This window comes from Gorilla gorilla, chromosome 13, assembly GCF_029281585.2.
Source record: "Gorilla gorilla gorilla isolate KB3781 chromosome 13, NHGRI_mGorGor1-v2.1_pri, whole genome shotgun sequence".
NCBI lineage: Eukaryota > Metazoa > Chordata > Mammalia > Primates > Hominidae > Gorilla > Gorilla gorilla.
This window is the reverse complement of record NC_073237.2, coordinates 38,086,940-38,107,046: the sequence shown is the minus strand read 5'-3', so window position 1 is coordinate 38,107,046 and position 20,107 is coordinate 38,086,940.

The following is a 20,107-nucleotide window of genomic DNA, read 5'->3' as shown; positions in this document are numbered from 1 at the left end:
GTTTGTAGTTCTAACCCTCACTATGATTGTCAAGAGTAACCTAGGCAGCTTCACTGACTTCCTTCCTATATGACTGAAAATTGTCACTTCTTACTTGCAAAGGAACTAAAAATATCCTGCTTAGCCTTTGGCTTTGAGGACTAAAATGCTTCTGATTGGAGTGTAAAAGCAGGGGAAAATGAGATTCATATGTGCTATAATGTTGTCTAATGTTTCCACTCTAGTTCCTTAAGTATAACAATTTTTAAATCATAGTAACTTCTTAATTCCTAATAGTACTGTTAAGCAAAACCAAATACACCCAGATATTCAGTTCCAATGTGAGGCTCTTACCAACTCCAAGGAGCCGGTGGAAATACAAAAAAAGAATTGAAAAAAAAATGTAACAAAATAGTAAAGGAACAACGTTAACATATAGGTTCATAAGTGACAGTATTTGGTAAACAAAGGTAAGATAAAAATGAAATAGAATGCATATAGATATTATTCAGATACTCAAAGCTGATGTGGAATCTTCAAGGGAAACAAAAGAATCTCTCTGGAGAATGAATTTTCGGCTATGTTAAAATCCGTAGTGAGCAATCTGACTGCAGTCATAGACTCAATTTTAAAATAAACTCACAGCATGCTTTTTATTATACTGTATATGTAATGGTAATGTGAATGTCTCCTCAGTTTGTTCAATTGCTTTGACTCCAGGAAGAGCGAACCAGATTTCCAAATTAGAGAAGAGCCTTCAACAGTGATGCATTTGTAGCCACTGAGTTATAGTACCTTTTTGTAATTCTAAACAAATAAATCCACTGGAAAATCTTAACTAACAACTGGAATTGAGAAACTATTTACATTAAAAATGTAATCTGATAATTCATCTTATAAGCAGATCCACAATAGCTCCACCTGCTCTATAGATAACCAAGGGTGTTCTCTAATAAATAGCTCCCCTGTACCCAGGAAGGAGTCTGAACAAGTCACTAAGTCAAACCCTGTCCCTGGAAAGCCTGTTCCAGGAGGAAGAGAGGTAAATGGCTGCCAGTGGGCAGTTCACTCCCAAGAAGAAGAGCAAGGCTCAACTGGGCACGTCCATTGAATTATCCTTCTTGAATTAAGTAGTCAAATAAGTAACTCTACGTCCACAGGTATAGAGGGCAGGTGTAAAGTGCAGAGAGAGACCAAGAGTGGGTTTAAAAATATCTCCACGTGGAAATCAGAGAAATGGGAAATGTTTCACTCTGAAGTTCCCTAGTTCTGTCCTCTTATACCATTCTCATTTAACTACCAAATCTATAGCAAACCAGGGGTGTGTTTAGCCCCCAAAAGGAGGTGATCAGGTTTTATCACCTTCATGAAGCTGTTCTCTCAATGCCAGCGCCAGCCCTTGAAGGTATTACCTTACAGCCACTGGTGAGCAGTTCAGATTTTTTTCAAAGTAGACCCTGGACCATATCATTAATTAAATCAACTCCAAGACCACTTTTTCATATAGGGTTGAAAATTCAATTCATATTGATTTACCTATCTCCAATTTTGTCCAACTATATTATCCTCATTGCATATCAGAAAATCTGCAATTAGTTCAAATGACAATATTAAAATAAAATTCATAACAAAATGCAAACAACATAGAGATCCCCAAATTTGAATTAACCACCCGCCTCCATTACAACATCTCCAGGGAGAAATCATAGTTAAAAAATTAAATCTTTTTGCAAGTTCAATTCTAAAGATGTTAAAGTTCAAGAAAATTAAAATCCCAAATTAAATTATCTTGCTATTACGAGAGAAAAATTCTTAGGCTAAATTAGCATCTTCAAATGACACTCTGCAATCTCGTATTCTGCTCACTTGAGCTAAGGTTTTTCAAAGTCTGGATAGATACGGATTCTTTGAGCTGCTTTAATTTGGACTGTTAAAGTAATGTCTGCGGGTTTCTGGAGACACTGAATTAATTCAACTCTCAGAATCTCTTCTTTTAAAAGTCCATGGAGTTGATAGAACACAAAAGATACTGTAGTATTGGCCTTCTACCCACATTATTTAGAAATCGCAGCAATACCTATTCGCCAAAACACCTTCAAAATTATGTTTCCAGAATTCAGTACTATTACCAAAGATCACAGCAGAAACTCAATGGCATCAAAAGGAAAAAGGACAAATGGAGAAAATCTTGGCTCAGCTTCACCTGGTTGTCAGTTGGTCAATGCCAATTTTTCAGATTCCTTAGCCTGTGAACTGTAATCAAAAAATCATTTCTTTTAGAGATTAATTTTGGCATTATTCCATTTATAGTATTAGAGAGAGGAGTTTATCTACGCATCCTATCACCCCTCAAAGGAAGGCTTTATGTTACAAAATTTAGAAATCTACAATCATGGCAGCCCTACTCACCAGATCTTGTCTCGTTTTTCTTTCCCATGGAGTTTATGAAAACCTCTTAATTTCTACCTTCCATAGTTCCAAATTGAATATGGGTTCTTTCTAGTGATGCAGCACCCACATGAGCAGATATTTTCAGTGCCTCTTCTCACTATAACTTTCCTTACTTCAGAAATGGGCCTCCTGAGGAATATTCCTCGGTTCTAAGTAATTTGCCAATCCAGAACCACCTTAAGTCCACATACGGGAGACAAGAAAGCCACCTAAATGTAAGCATAGTCCCTCCATTTTTATCCTTGGCCCTGAATACAGAATAGAATTTGGGGCCACCCATCAATGCCCAGCCTCCCAGGGCCTTGCACTAACCATTTAAATCTTGAAATATCCTAGTGCTCAGAGGTTCCTACAGAAGCCATATAGGTGCCTTCCAGTTGCAAAACAGCAAATATGGTTCTGTTCACCCATAGCTAAAATACTTGAAAGCTCTCTTGTCCCATAATAATGTTTTTTGCTTCAGCCCTAGCTATAGCTCCGCTCTGAAATTTTCCCTTACTAAGGCCCTGTAACCCATGCTTTTGCTTCTTTGCCTGCACAGGGAGATCAGACCTGCTTACTCTAAATGAATCCTCACCTCCACTGTGCCTATTCATTAAGGCCTCTACAACCCATTGGCCCCCAGCAAAGATCTGTCTGGCCTTTTCCCAGTCCATTCACATAGCACTCAAATGGGCCCTCTGCACACCTCGGCCAGAGCCAAATACTTTTATAATAGCCGTTTACTTATAGTCAATCGCCAAGGTCAGAACACCATGTGACTGGTTTAAAGCCTCTGGCCCAGGCCACAGCAGTTAAAAGCAAACAACACAACTATAAAACTCTCCCTGGCCTCATATAAGCCTCTGCAAACTGCCAAGGTCACAATGGCCTGCCTCACCAAAAACCTTCCTAGAGTATATTTGCTCCCCTAATTTCAAGTCTCTTATTTTTTGTTCCTTGTTCCAGTCAGTGCACCAAATGCTGGAGTCTTCAAGAGATGCCCCAAAAATAGCACACCTCTTCTTACCCAGGTTCTCAACAAATTGAGAAATAAAACCAAGTACCGACAAACAGAAAACTTAAATCATTATTACTTTTATTATTGATAAAGACCAAGTTGGAGAATACAGCTTACCATGAGGGTCTATAGTTTTCCTACTACTGAATCTCAGACTTAGGGAGCTTTTATCCATCTAGATACAGCAGTCCTGGTTTTCCCTGCCCCCAAGCATCATCAAATTTTTCTTCCCAAATGTACCAATCATGTAAGTTACTCTGTCTCTCCAGAGGCACGGTGAGTAATGGATAAGAATAAGTATAGAACCTGAGTACAAAAGAATTCATTCTTATGAAAACCAGAGAAACGAGGAGGAAGACGTACTCTGGTGACACTTCATACAATGTGCAAAAATTGCTGATATGGCTCTCCTGACCATGAGGTAGCTCAGTGCAGAGTCCTTATCTCTTTGATTCTTAGATCTTCAGTGCCCAGGACTATGCTTGACATTTTTATATCTATTTATGCCTCACCTCTAAAAAGATTTAAGGTAACATTAGGGTTTGAAAAATAACCCATAAAACAACTGGATTTAAAGGAAAATGAAAATAAGAAAATAAGATCAACTTATATAAATTATTGGTATATAAAAATATAACATCCTAATGAAATTATTTTCAGCTTCTGGCATTTGGTTCAAAAAGAAAACATAGACACCTACACCCTTGCTACCCAGTGTGACCAACAGGCATGACTGGAAGCTTGTAGGTACAAATCTATCATGTACCTAAAAAAAAGCCAGAAATATTAATATTTGGGAAACAGCACTAATAATGATCTAAGTTTGTGTATGTGAAAATACAACACAAGAATCACAGGTGCGTAACAAGAAGCGTACGAAAGCAAAAGTAAAAGAAAAATACAGGAGAGAGAGAGAGACAAAAAGAGAGGAAGAGAGATTGAAGCTGTAAGCAGAGCCCAGATCATGCTGGGGCTATGGAGATCATACTACAGACTTTGGACTTGATCCAGAGGACAATGGAAAGCCATTAAAAGCTTTATTTGCTGTTCCTGTGGTTGCAAAGAATAATATGGTCAACCACTTCAGATTTTCCTGCTTTAGAACATGATAAGAGTTGGATTTGGTGTTCTATGTGTAGAACACAAATGTCCAAATCAGGACATTTTTGTGAGTGAAAGAAAACACTTAAAATTATTTAATGACAACAGACAACAACCTGGTCTGTCCTTAGCAAATCAGGACTTAACAGTCATTACAAATCCCCAAGTCCTATGACCCTCTGTCCCACTTTCTGTCAGCCAGCACTATCACTATACCATACTGCCCAAGAGGCCGCATTCTACTTAGCACAATGAAGCAGTGAGAGCCAGTCTAAAGTGTTAGTCAAACAATTTTCTTTCATTTCATAATTCCATGGACACATATTATAAGCCCATAAAATTCAACAGCCCATAAAAATAGACAGCTTGATTTTAAAAAACTCTCACTTTACAACTGCTCAATGTTAACCCCCTTCACCTTCATTCCACCAAAGTATGAGTGTTTTAAAACAAGCATAATACATGGATTTAATAATTTTTTGAAACATGAAAATGCCTTGATATAACAAAGCATAACAAATGGAAATGATTTCTCCCTGACTGTTATTTTTCAGATTAAGTTTAGTTTGTCTTGATTCATCCTAAAACGCTTTCCTTCAGTGTATTTTTGTCCACTTAAGTCAGAGGCTTAGACAAGTCCCCCTTACTGCCCACCAGGATCAGACATGAGTGGGATTTAAAAAATATGATTTAATGTTGGAAATTTCAAATAAGTCATTAGAAATCAAAGGTCAAATCCTGATTAATTTTTATTACATGTGAATAATAAACACATTGTAGGACTTTCTACAAATAGTCTTCTAATCTGTCATGGAAAAATTCTCCTAATATTAAAAGATGCAGCAGTGATTAAAAGTTATGACATGAAACTGTACAAACAGTATGATCTGAATACTATATATAAAATGTAAAGTACATATATAATATATATTTATGTAGGTATGCAAAAAATTAACAATGGCAAAAACTAACAATGGCAAGATTCTGAATAATTTTGGTTTTCCATTTTTTAAGTATTTAAAAGAATGATGTACATCAGCAGAGTTCCTTTTAAGTTTTAAACAGGGAAGCTGGTACTTCTCAAAGTTTAATGCACATACAAATCAACTTGCAAACTTGTCAAAATACAAAATCTGATTCACTAGTCTGGGGTAGGACCTGAGATTCTGCAGTTCTAAAAAGCTCCCAGGTGATGCAAAAGTTGCCAATCCAAGGACCACATATTTAGGGTCAAGGCCATAGAACTCAAGCTGTCCAACATGGTTGCACCTTAACATCATTTGGAGAGTTTTTACAAGCACTGATGGGTAGGTCCCACTGCCAGAGATTTCAGTTTAATTGGTTTGGGCTGAGTATCAGGAATTTTAAAACTTCTCAGGTGATACTAATGTGCTACAGAAGTTTACATTCCAAAAGGTCTGATTATATATGAATATATATATATATAAAATATATGGTTTTATATATGTATATATTTATATATATAAAATATATGGTTTTATATGTATATATTTAATATATATTTATATATTAAATATATAATTACATATATAATTTATATATAAATATATAATTATATATATATAATATATATAAATTATATATATAATTATATATATAAAATATATATAAATATATATATATTTAATATATATATATACCATTTTATTGTGAGTGATTCCTGTATAGCTTTATGTTCTATGTGATAGGACATTTGCCTTTGTATTACTTTAGATGTGCATATTTTTTCAACAATTGCTCTTGAGTTTTCCAAAAATAAGAAAGCAACATCATCACTCATAGCTCCATCTCTAAAATGACCTCTTTAGAGGAAAATCTCAGGAAGCCAACACTGTGTTCACTGGAAGTTAAATTCAACACTGCAAGGGAATGGGCCACAATGTCAAAGAAGACATGCAGCACATCACAAATGCAAAGAGTTCCATCTACTTTTCATTTGATATTCAGCTTTTATTCATCTTAGAATCAGCAAGTATTATGTCTTTTTCTTGAAGTGTTCTGGTCTTGAGCCAGCCACTTAATCTTTCAAAGGCCCATGGATGAAATGAAGGGATACCATCAAATGATCCCCACATTCCCTTTTGATTCTGAAGCTCTGAGTTTCTCGCTTTTTCCTCTATCCATTCTTTCTACTCCTCATTGTCACTGTCAATGTCAACATTATCATCTCAAATACTCCCCTGTAGAGCAGTGTTTGTGAAACTTTAGTGTATATGAAGACATTCAGTGAGGATTACCAAACAGATTCTAAGACCCATCCACAGAGTTTCTGGTGCAGTAGGCCTGGTAGAGAGCCTGGGAATTTATGTTTCTAAAGTTTCTAGGCGATGATGATGGTCTAGTCTGCACTTTGAAAACCACTACTTAGATCATTCATACAAGCTAAATTAGGATACTTTTCAGTAAGGAGTAATTAGCAAGGTGTGGAGAAAGAAATGGGCACATAGCTCCAAAAGCAGTAGACATTTGCCCAGAAAGCACGTTGCCTAAGGACTATCAATTATGACATGTGTTTTTAGAAAACTCTGCCTGATCTACCTCACAGATCAATCTAATTAGAGGAAAGTTTCTTTGCCTATTGCTAAATGCATGCAATTTGAAACTACAGGATTGCTACCCTCCTCCAAATGAAAACAGGCTGAGATGAAGCAACACTCCCCTCAATTTGATAAACTACTCATTGCAGAGCAGGCTTGAGCTGTAGAAAGCATAAGCAAACAAAGTAACTCACAAACAAAATCAATTCAACAGCACTATACGTTAACTTAAAAAAAACCTGCTCTCACTATACAGTCATAAATTACCTTCAGAAAATGAGAAATTATATCCAAGATCTGACACAGTCCTTCTTGATGTGTATTATTCAGACCCTTTAGATGCGGATTACTTGACTCTAAAGCTTTCCTAGTAAGAACATTATGATTAAATTTTTACTTTCTACATTTTACTTTTATGTAGATGAAAAACATAGGAGAAACTATATATATTATTAGATATTGGCAAATCTATTATCTTAATTTCCTTCATAGCACATATTATGGAGAGGAAATTCTAAGTACCAATAATTTCACACCATTCCTGTGTGAAATCCTTCCTTTGTGTTGACACGTAGAGTATATTTGCAAACAGGTGCGCGCACACACACACACACATATATTTATACTCATGCACATGTAGATATGTGCATGAAATTAACACACACATATATACACACGCATGTTCATGCACATATTGTCCTTCTAAGAAACTCTTTAAGGGCTGAAAATAAGATAATCAGGTGTCTTGCTTCTGTTTTCTTTAGCAGAGTGTGCCTTTGCATATTTCAAGGTTTCCCCAGGAAGATGCAGAAAGTATAAGTCACACCCTTACAGCACTGAGTCAGCATCAATCTGGCAACTGCTGCTTTATTTGTGCGGGAACCCCTTCCATGCCATGCTTGGTATTCTCCAAACCTGTTTTAAGATCAATGTTATTAATATTTCTCATTAGGTGATTGTAATCACCACTGTTTTCTTTCATAGAAAATGCTTGTAAAAATAGCATGAAATTCTCAAAATGGTTTAGATGAAAGAAAAAAAATGAAGCAGTGTGGAAAATGCCTTAAGTCTTTTTATTATTTTTTAAAGGAGGATATTAAAATGTTCACCCTGAAGCTTATCAAATGTTTTGGAGATTCTTTGTACATCTATTCAGTAGTTATAAATTTGAGTACTCCATGCTGCTTCCACGATGGGCATATTTTCAGCAACTTTATATGAAGAAGAGGGATTTTTGGGTTGTGTTGTCATGGTAACCCTATATTCAAGGTTGAAAAGCTTTATTGAATGTTTTGGGTATTTCTCCATCGCAGCCTTCATTTAATAGATTTTGATGTTCAAATGTTTAAATATACTACTTCATCTCTGATAGTGTTATTTGGCCATATATATACATATATATACACATACACATATATATAATACACATATATATGTGCTATATGTATGTATATATATGCAAATATTGTTTACATGTTTATCTACCTACAGGAAAGAAAATTGATAAATACGATTTTTCTTTCTCTTCCTCTATTCCTTTTGGCACCTAAGGTTTTTCATTTGTGAAAAGCAAAAGAAGATATATAGATAGATACACTTTCAGATATAGAGAAAATAGATGGCCTCTTATTTATATCTCACAATAGTACCACAATGTATTTCTAAAAGTGCTGTTGTTTTTCCCACACTATTCTCTTTATTCAAAAGGGTGGAGATGCTACAAGGGTAAGGGTCAATAGGGCTCAGAGGGGATCAATAAGTGATATGAGAAAAGCACAGTTGCTCCTATTTGTCCTTTTTACAAAAATTCCTTGCTATAACCCAGCGTTCCTGGAAACATTTTCCTAAGGAATGCATGCGTCCCATCAAGGGTGAATTAGAGTTTCAAGGTAAAAAGAACTTTGTTGTTAAATATATTAGGATGATGCTCAATTAGATAAAGGATTTAATATTCTTCTGTGTATTGTCGTGTCTTTGAAGGATCAAATAGTCATACCCAAATATTTTGACAAGGAACCTTGGAGGTGGGTCACCTACAGAGCAGACTTTGGGAAATGCTGCTTTCTTGCATATTTCTAACAGGTTTCTACCATTCCAAATGTGAGTAGGATCAGAAGGAGATTCCTAAGTGGGTCAGCAAAGTGATACTTAAATCACATTTTGTCTTTCTCCATATATTTGAAGACATAGGTCTTTCAAAACAAAATCGGAGCTCATTTGAGGAAAATTAGAGACCTCTTAGAAATAGGTCCCTCATCCGCTAGAAAATCACCTCTATGCATGTAATCTCAGGAAACTATAGCAGCAACTGCAAGATGTCTCCAAGTGAGAACTTATCCTAAAATTCTGCCCTGAGAGTGATTCTAAGGAAACAAACTAACTACAGGGCAGGATATATATGAGAAGGAAATTTGAGGGCCTCCCTCATATGAATGCTGCTGTTTTCCCTACTCACACATTTTAAACTGTAATTTAAGCCTTTTATTATCTAGTACAGTAACTACAGTAATGGCAGCCTAGAGAATAATTTTCAATCAAATATAATTTCCTGTGAAATTTTGAAGAAAAAAATACTTCATTACTGAGGCTGATGCTTATGCCTCTTCGATTATGATTCGTGGAGACAATCTTTCCAATCTTGTTCAAAACTATCAGAAATCACTCCTTGCACTATTTCAATATACAGTTTAAAAACATGCTTTGAACTTCTTATTCTGTACTGAAACCCTTTCTTTAATAAGTACAAGTTTTTTATGATGATAATGAGTATTATTTAATACTTATCATATCCAACCCTAAAATAGTTTCTGCACAGCAGGGCTATTTTAGAAGTACAAGCCCAAATAAAAACCATAAACTGGGGTGTTGGTGATTCACATCAGAGAAAACAACCACTATCATATATATTTACATCAAAAATTGTTAGCCACAGGGAGTTGTTCTTCCTGACTTCACCACCCAGTTCTCAACCAGCATCTTTCTCACCGTTGCATGACATACTTCCAGGAATGAGTAGGAATGTTGCTGAAGGAAGAGGCAGAGTGGACACTGTCAGTCTTATCATGCCATTTTTACACCACAGCACCATAGCTTTGCTCAGGGAAGAATAATCTTTCTGTGAAAGAATCCATTTCACAACTGAATTGTTAGTTGCTGGGTGCTTCAAGGTCTAAAATCTGTCCAAATTAATTCTTCTCTTCTTACCTTAAAGCGTCAGTTTCCCCAAAGCTCACTAGCTGAATCTGAAGAGTACATGTACTCACATAATACAGCTTTTTTCAGTCACTTTGCCTGATTGATTTCTCCATCACAGTGAGTTAAGGAAGGGAAGTTCAGTGGTTGTTGGTGGTACCCAAGGCAGATCCCCTTTACCAGACTGCGAGCTTATCCCCAATTGTTGTGAGTGTTTTGTGCTAATGATTCACAGCCTCCCCCTTCTCTAGAGAATTTCCCTTAGCACCAACTGAGCCACGGGTGGAGAAATAACCAGCTGGTTTGTCCAAGACTCTCCCAGTTTTTAGCACTGAGAGTTCTGCAACAGGGAAAACGTCTTAGTCTCCAGTGACTGCAGTGGTTGGTCGTTCCCATTGTCCTCCCTTATGACTGATACAAGAAGACCCCACAGGGGTGGCCTTGAGATGACTCTAGACATTGTTACTTGTCTCCCACCCCTTCTCTGTCCTGCTTCCTCATTCTCTTTTTCCTTAGAGCGCTCCTTCCACAAATCACTTGCTCCCAAACTCTTGTCACAGGCTGAGGAACCCTATCTTACCTAAAACAGAATACGTGTCAGTACTAGACAAGGGCTCCAGGAAGGCCGCAAAATCGGGTGGAAACTATGGGTTTTGAGGTAAAACTCACCTGTTTACATGCCACATTTTTTCCTTGCAAGATATGTGATCTTAGACAAGTTGCTAAAACTCTTTCTTCCTCAATTTCCTCTTCTGTTAAATGGTGATAGTAACGTCTGTTTTATGGGGTTTTATGATTATTTTAAAATAAATAACATTTTGGACATATTGTCGGTGCTTAGTAAATGGTACTTTTTGTGAAAAACTTCAGCATTTATTTGAAAGTGAGTGCTCAGTTAAGTCGTGTACTGAGTACACATTAATTGCATTAACTTACCCACCCCATATAGACATTTTATCATTATAATCTGAAAACATTTTTAAAAATCCATTACAAATCTGATTTCAGATATATACATGTGAATTTTTTAAATCTTACAAAACTATAAGACAATTCGGATTTGATCAAGATTCTGATCTGATCAAGACTCCCTTATCTCTCAAATTTGATTTTAGAAATGGAAAAGTCTTAGATTTTAAAGCTATGTAATTTTTTAAAATAAGCACATATTTCGGAAATAATGAGCAGGCCAATTTTGGGGGTAAATCTCAAAATAATAATTATTATTATAAAAGCTATTTTTGTTGTGATAAGAATCCAACATGAGCTCTACCATCTAAAATTGTTAAGTGCATGACACAATATTGTTAACTATGGGTACAATGTTGTGCAGTGGATTTCTAGAAATTATTCATTTTTCATAACTGAAACTTTTTACCATTTCTCCCTCCCTGCAGCCCCTGATAACCACCATTCTAGGCTCTGTTTTTATGAACTTAACTATTTTAAATAACTCATTTGAATGGAATCATACAGTTGTCCTGTGACAAATTTCATTTAGCATAATGTCCCGATGTTTTCTCCATGCTGTTGCATATGACAGGATTGTCTCCTTTTTTAAAGGCTGAATAATATTTCATTGTATGTGTATACCACATTTTATGTATCCACTCATTCATCAGTGAATATTTAGATTATTTCCACATCTTGGCAATTGTGAAAAATACTGTAATGAACAGTGTTAATATTTTTTCAAAATCCTGATTTCAATTCTTTTGGATATAGATACAGAAGTGGGATTGCTGAATCATGTGGTAGTTCTGTTTTTAATTTTTTAAGGAACTCTTTGAGTTTTCCCATAGTTTTTTATAGATGTATACATCAAGATCCATATTTAGAATAAAAGATCTGAAATGAGAACGGTATTCTAAAAAACTTGTTAACGATAACTTTTACTTATCAAGCTCTTTCTGTGTAGTTCTGTGACATGTATATTACATACATAATTCTTAATTCTCACAAACCTGGAGCGGTGAGAGTACCAGTGTTACCAAGAAGGGAACTGAGACTCAAGCTAATTAAGGCCATAGAGTAAAGGGAGAATGAGTAGAAGAAATAACCGGGAGGAGGAAAATCAAAATGCAATCACAGAAGTTTCTAGAAATTTCTCTTTAACTAGAGATCATTAAAATTAAGTCATCTTGCAACCAATGTAACTTTTTGTATGATCATTTCACATTTAGAAATAGGCCCTTCCCTTTCACTACTGACTTCTTGGAATCCAGCAATTATGATATATCCTTATAACTATTTAAAAATTATTTATCTGTCACACCTGATTTCTGCTCATTCCTCGTACCTAGTAAAACTAGAGCGTTTACCTAGTAAAACAAGCCACATAAGCCTCCTCCTCACTATCAAACAGCTGTTCATCCGCCAACAATCTTTACTGAGGACAGAGCAGAATACTTGGCATTTTAGTAGGTTTTACAGCTATTCAAATATGATTAATTTAAATACCAATTTTATCTAGAAACCATAGACTCTAGCACCAACTCTAAAAACAGGAGAGGAAAAGAGTGTTCAAGTCTTATGTGTAAAGGCCTAAGAGTAGTTTTGTTTTTTCATAAAGCCTAATTTATGAGCTTATAATTGACTAGTGAGCATCATGCTTTAATTATGATTTTGAAAAGGCCCTGGCAGTAGACTAGCTCTGACAGCCAGTGACACGGTGTGGGCTTAAGAGAATAGGTATTTATACAGGCAGTGTCAATCACCAAGTACAAGCCATTTCAACTGCCTGTCCCAATCAGGGCCAGCATCCAAAAGCACAGCAATTAGAATGAGTAGATGAAAAACACTGGGGACATTACGATAGAAGCCCATGGCCAGGGGAACCCACAAGAAAGCACAAAATGTCACCTTCGTGCAGACAGTTATTTTAATACTGATGAGACAAACTGAAGTCCTTTCAAATGGGGCCACTTAATTTGTTGAAATAGAGAACAAAGAGTCAATTTAATAAAATCAAAGGGCATACGTTTCCCCCAAAATTTAGCAATTCAACCTGATGTCATTATCATATATGACAATAACCTCTTACCACAGAATCTAACCACTTAATATTATATATGAGCCAATATTTGATCTTATATCATAATAACCACTGGATGCTGAAGACAGAATAATTACAATTCATTAATGTATTCAGGAAAGTTAAGTAGTTACATTGTTCTCCCTTTTTTCCAGCATTTAGTTAAAAAGAAGGAAAGCAGGGTCTTAGTTAAAAAAGCACTATATATATATATAGTGCTTTATATATATATATTATATATATATTTTATATATAAGATATATATAATATATAAGATATGTATTTTATATATAATATATAAGATATGTATTTTTTATATATGTATTTTATATACAATATATAAGATATGTATTTTATATACAATATATAAGATATGTATTTTATATACAATATATAAGATATGTATTTTATATACAATATATAAGATATGTATTTTATATATAAATGCATTTATTTATATAAATATATATGCATTTATATATATATATATATTTTTTTTTTTTTTTGAGACAGAGTCTCGCTCTGTTGCCAGACTGGAGTGCGTTGGCACAATCTTGGCTCACTGCAACCTCCGCCTCCCAGGTTTAAGTGGTTCTCCTGCCTCAGCCTCCTGAGTAGCTGGGACTACAGGTGTGTGCCACCATGCCCAGCTAATTTTTGTATTTTTAGTAGAGACGGGGTTTCACCATGTTGGCCAGAATGGTCTTGATCCCTTGACCTTGCGATCCACCCACCTCAGCCTCCCAAAGGGCTGGGATTACAGGCGCGAGCCACTGTACCCGGCTGAAAAAGCATTATATTTAGAGTCAGAAGGTGTAAATTCACTTTTTTTGTGTGAGTTTGTTTGTTTTGAGACAGAGTTTTGCTCTTGTTATCCAGCTGGAGAGCAATGGCGTGATCTCGGCTCATTGCAACCTCCTACTCCTGGGTTCAAACAATTCTCCTGCCTCAGCCTCCCAAGTAGCTGGGATTATAGGTGCCCACCACTGTGCCCGGCGAATATTTTTTGTATTTTCAGTAGAGATTAGGTTTCACCATGTTGGCCAGGGTGGTCTCGAACTCCTGACCTCAGGTGATCCACCTGCCTCGGCCTTCCAAAGTCCTGGGATTACAGGCATGAGCCACCGCACCCGGCCTGTAAATTCACATCTTGATTCAATTTATTCTAGCTTTTGAAATCTTGAACAAGATTTCAAACCTCAATTCTTTTACTGAAAAGAGTGACAATAATATAAGGTCATTGTGCAAATCACTTGATGCCTAACATATGTAAACTATGAAACAACAAAACAGAACCATAATTATTAAAAACTGTATTATTTATTTATGTATAATAAATTGTACTAAAAGTGAGGAGCTGGAAGCAACAAATATTTATTATCTCCTACTTTTTGCAAGTCAGGAATCTGGGAGTGGCTTTGCTAGATGACTATATCAAGTTCTCTCACAGAGGCTGCAGTCAAGATTTTGGCTGCGGTTACAAGTGTCTCAAGGCTCTACTTAGAAAAAATCTGCTTCTAAGCTTACTTGTGTGGGAGTTTCCAGGCCATAGAAGATCCATTTCAAAGCTCACTCATGTGGCTACAGGAAGGCCTCAGACAGTTTGTTTATGATTTCATGCACATGGGCCTCCATCCAGGGCTGCCTCACTACATGGCAATTGGCTTCTCCCAGAGTAAGGTATCCAAGAGAGAGCAAGATAGGGAACCCAAGAGAAAAAACAATATTTTTTATAATCTAATATCAGAAGTGGCATACCATCATTTTGGCTGTATTCTATTTGTTAGAAGTAAGTCATTAAATTCAGCCCACACTCAAGAATAGAAGATTACACAAGGGTATGAATACCGGGAGGAAGGGATCATTATTACCATGGGAGAGGATAGCTCCATGCATGTTACTGCCCCTGAAAACCTTCCAGTGGAATAAGATGTGGAGATGGGATACAGTAATACTGATGATGCTGACCCTGTGCAGCCCAAGGCTAATGTGTGTTTGGGTCTTAATTTTTAATTAAAAAAATTAAAAATAAAAGTAATAGTAAACATAAATAATTTTTAAAATAGATAAGAGTTTATAGAACAAGGATATAATGAAAAAATAATTTGTACAGCTATACAATGTGTTTGTGTTTTAAGCTAACTGTTTTAGGAGTCAAATGTTTTAAAAATTTAAAACTTAAAGTTATAAAGTTATGACAGACCAAGGTTAATTTATTATTGAAGAAAGAATTTTTTATTAGTATAGCCTAAGTGTATAGTGTTTATAAAGTCTATAGTAGTGTACAGTAATGTCCTAGGCCTTCACATTCACTCACTCCTCATTCACTGACACACTGAACAACTTCTAGTCCTGCAAGCTTCATTCATGTAAGTGCCCTATACAATTGTACCATTTTTTATTTTTTATACCATACTTCTACTGTACTTTTCTATATTTAGATATGTTTATATACACAAATACTTACCATTGTATTTTAATTGCTTATAGTATTCAGTATGGTAACATGCTGCATCAGTTTGTAACCTAGAAGCAATGGGCATATAGCCTGGGAGGGTAGCATAGACTATACTATCTAGGTTTGTGTAAGTATTCTATGATGTTTGCACAATGACACAATCACCTAATGATGTGTTTCTCTGAATGTATCACTGTTGTTAAGTAATGCATGACTGTATTTATCCTCATACCTTATAGTCAATATGTAATTTGTGAATCTTAACATTTTATGGTCCTCATAGAAGTCAATGTGTTCCTCATATCACCTTGATCCTCCACAAGGTTATTAATTCTCCATGTGCTTCCTCTGTTTCTTCCCACTCCCACTCATTAGTTTCCTTAATGTTGCTCTAATACTCTTCCACATTACATTTGAAAGTGTCAGAAAAAACCAGGCAGAACATAATGAGATTTATGACACCAAGCCATAAAAGGACTGATATATCTGTTGACTTAATAATGTCTTTGACATTATTGTCCAGCCATTCTAGAATTGTCATTAATGTCTAGCCATTCTAGAATTTATCTGAAATGCCCCAGTGAGCATTTCCTTTGCAAATGTCAGCCCTAAAAAAATTTCAGATTTTTGAGCACTTCAAATTTCAGATTTTCAGATTTGAAATTCTCCACCTGTAGGTGTATCATGGAAGTCATAGAAGGAGAATAGTGAGAGAAAGGGGACAGAAAGCTAATTTAAAGAAATAATGACTGAAAATGTCTCAAACCATGGGAGAAATATAGACATCCAGGAACATGTGACTCAAGGGCACCCCAAAAGCTTTAATCTAAAGAGAACTTCATAATGATACAATATAATCAATTTGTCAACAATCAAAGACAGAATTTTGAAAGCAGCAAAAGAGAAGAGATTTGTCCCATACAAGGAAGCCACAATTAGACTATTAGTAGATTTCCCAGGCCAAGAGAGAGTAGGATGACATAATCAAAATTCTGAAGAGCAAAAAGCTGTCCAGTGAAGAACATTTTACCTGTCAAGGCTGTCCTTCACAAATCAAGTATAAAGACTTCCCCAGATCAAAAAAAAAAAAAAAAAGAATCTGAAGGGATTCACTAGTTCACTAGTACTAGACCTTCCTTAGAAGAAATTCTAAAAAAGAAAAGAAAAATTCTTTAGGCTAAAGCCAAAGATAGTAATTAGTAACCATGAAAGCATATGAAAGTATGAAACTCATCAGTAAAGTATATAGTCAAAAGCAGAATACTCTAATACTCTAGCGGTGATATAGACATCACTTTTAACTCTAGTATAAAGATTAAAAGAAAAAAGCATTTAAACACAACCAGAGCTATAATAATTTGTTTATAAATAGAAAATACAAAATAATTAAAATGAGACATCAAAAACATCTGGGAGAATATAAGTGTACAGTTTTGTATTTAGTCAAAATTAGGCTGTTATCAGCTTACAACAGACTATTATATTTTATAGTAAGCCCCAAGACAATCACAAAGAGAAATCCCATAGTAGATACAACAAGATAAAAAGAAAGGAATTAAAGCTATCAGTATAAAAAATCATCGAATTCCAAAGGAAGAAACTCAAGAGGAAGAAACGAACAAAGAAACCATAAAATAGTCAGAAAGCAAGTAAGACATTGCAATACTAAATCTTTACCTATAAAAAATTAAATGTAAATGGACTAAATTTCTAATCAAAAGACACAGGATGGGTAAATGAATTTTTAAAAACTCAAGACCCAAATATATGCTGCCTACAAGGACACAAATAGGGTGAAAGTGAAGGGATGAGAAAAGATATTCCATAGAAATGAAAACCAAAAAAGCAGAGATAGCTATACTTATATCAGTTAAAATAGACTTTAAGACAAAACTGTAACAAAAGACAAAGAAAGTCATTATTTAATAACAAATGGATCAAATTAAGACAATATAACAATTGTCAGTATACAAGCACTGAACATCAGAGCACCTAAATACATAAAGCAAATATTAACAGATCTAAATGGAAAAGTAGACAGCAATTCAAAAGTAGTATGGGATTTCAGTAAGCCACTTTCAACAATGGATACATCATCCAGACATAAAATCAGTAAGGAAACATTCACTCAGAGCAAATGGACATAACACACATAGAATATCAATTCAACAGCAGCAGAATAAATATTCTTTTCAAGCATACATAAAACATTCTCCAGGATAGATTGTATATTAGTCCACAAAACGAGTCTTAGCAAATTTAAGAAAATTAAAGTTATATCAAGTACCTTTTCTAACCATAGTGGTAAGAAACTAGAAAGTTATAACAGAGAAAAACTGGAAATTTCAAAAATACAAGGAAATTAAACTGCACACTCTTAAATAACCTATGCCTCAAAAAAAGAAACCTAAAGAGAAACCAAAAAAAAAAAACTTGAAACAAATAAAAATAGAAACACAACATGTCAAAACATATGAGACATCAAAAACAGCTCCAGTAGAGAAATTTACAGTAAGAAGAAAAATCTTAAACACTATATACCTCATGGAACTAGTAAAAGAAGAATAAACTCAAAACTAGTAGAAAGATGAAAATATCAAAGATCAGAGTAGAAATAAATGAAATAGATACTAGAGAGTAATAGAAAAGATCAACAAAACTAATAGTTGACTTTTTGAAATGATAAAATCAACAAACTTTTAGCTAGAATAAGAAGAGTAGACTCAAATATATGTAATGATAAATGAGGAGACATTATAATGAATGTCACAGAATACATAAGAGACAGAAATATAAGAAATATACGAGACAGAATTATAACAGACTACTATGAAGAATAACACAACAACAAATTACATAACCTAGAAGAAATGGACAAATTCTTAGAAATATACAACCTACCCAGACAGAATCACAAAGAAATAGAAAATCTGAGCAGACCAATTATAAGTAAGGACATTAAAGCATAATTTTAAAAAACTGGACAACATAGAAAAGTCATGGACCAAATAGCTTCACTGATGAATTTACCAAATATTTAAAAAGGAATACAAATTCTTCTCAAATCCTCCTCAAAATATTAAGAAAACACTTCCAAACTCATTTTACAAGGTTAGCATTATTCTGATACCAATTCCAGACAAGGACACTCCAGGAAAAAAATTACAGACCAATATGTCTGATGAATATTGATGCATAAAACCACAACAAAATACTAGCCAACTAAATTCAACAGTACATTAAAAGGATTATATTATACATCATGATCAAGTATAATTTTTCCCTGAGATGCAACGATGGCTCAAAATATGTAAACTGATAAATGTGATAACACCAAAAAAAATGAAGAATAAAAATTTTTAAATTATCTCAATGTATAGAGAAAAGGCATTTGACAAAATTCAACATCCTTTTATGATAAAAACTCTCAACAAATTAGGTAGAGATGGAATGTGCCTCAACTTAATGTCCACAACTAATATCATACTCAATGGTAAAAGTTTAAAGCTTTTACTCTAAGACCAGGAATAAGACAAAGATGTTCACTTACCATTTCAATTCAGTATGGTACTGGAGGTCCTGGCCTGAGCAACTATACAAGAAAAAGAAATGAAGAGCATTCACATAAGATGGGCTTGAAAACCTGCCCCAGGCTACCTGCCTCCCAGCTGCAGAAAAAAAAAGGGCTTGGTTCTTCCCCCACCTGTGGAGTCTGCACACTGGATTTGTGCCCTCCCCCAAGTTCTGGCCAGGAGGTTTCTCAACCCATTCAAATTGTTACAGAGCTCACCTAGAGATTTTCTTCTCCCTGTGTAGTTTTACCCCTGCTCCTCTCCCATTGGATCTTTGTGGTGTCAGGCAGGAAAGGCCTGCTAGGGGACCCAGCAAGCTCCCAGGGCCTTTCTACTGCTTCCTCTACCCCTGTATTTCACTGGGCTCTCCAAATTGACTCAGCTCCAGGTAAAGTCGGAAACATCTCCCCCAAACAGACCTTCTCCAAACAGAGCTTCTCCAGTGGGGGTATGTGTTCAGAAGAGGAGGGTCTCCCTTTCCCATTTCTGCAGTTAGGGCCCTCACAGTTTTTTGGGGGGGGGGGTCTCCCAGGTCCTGCAGGGCAGTCTGCTGCCTTCAGAGGGTCTGTGGGTCCTCTTGGGATTGCTGGTTTGTTCTTGCAGTCAATCTGGAGCTAAAATTCATAATGTGAGCCCCCGCCCACTGCTCTGTCCGGAGCTGTGATCTAGTCCTGCCTGCCATCCACTGTGAGACCTGGGAATCTCACTGCCGTCTCCCACAGCAGCCACAGCAAGACCTGCCCAAGGAGAGTCTGAGCTCAG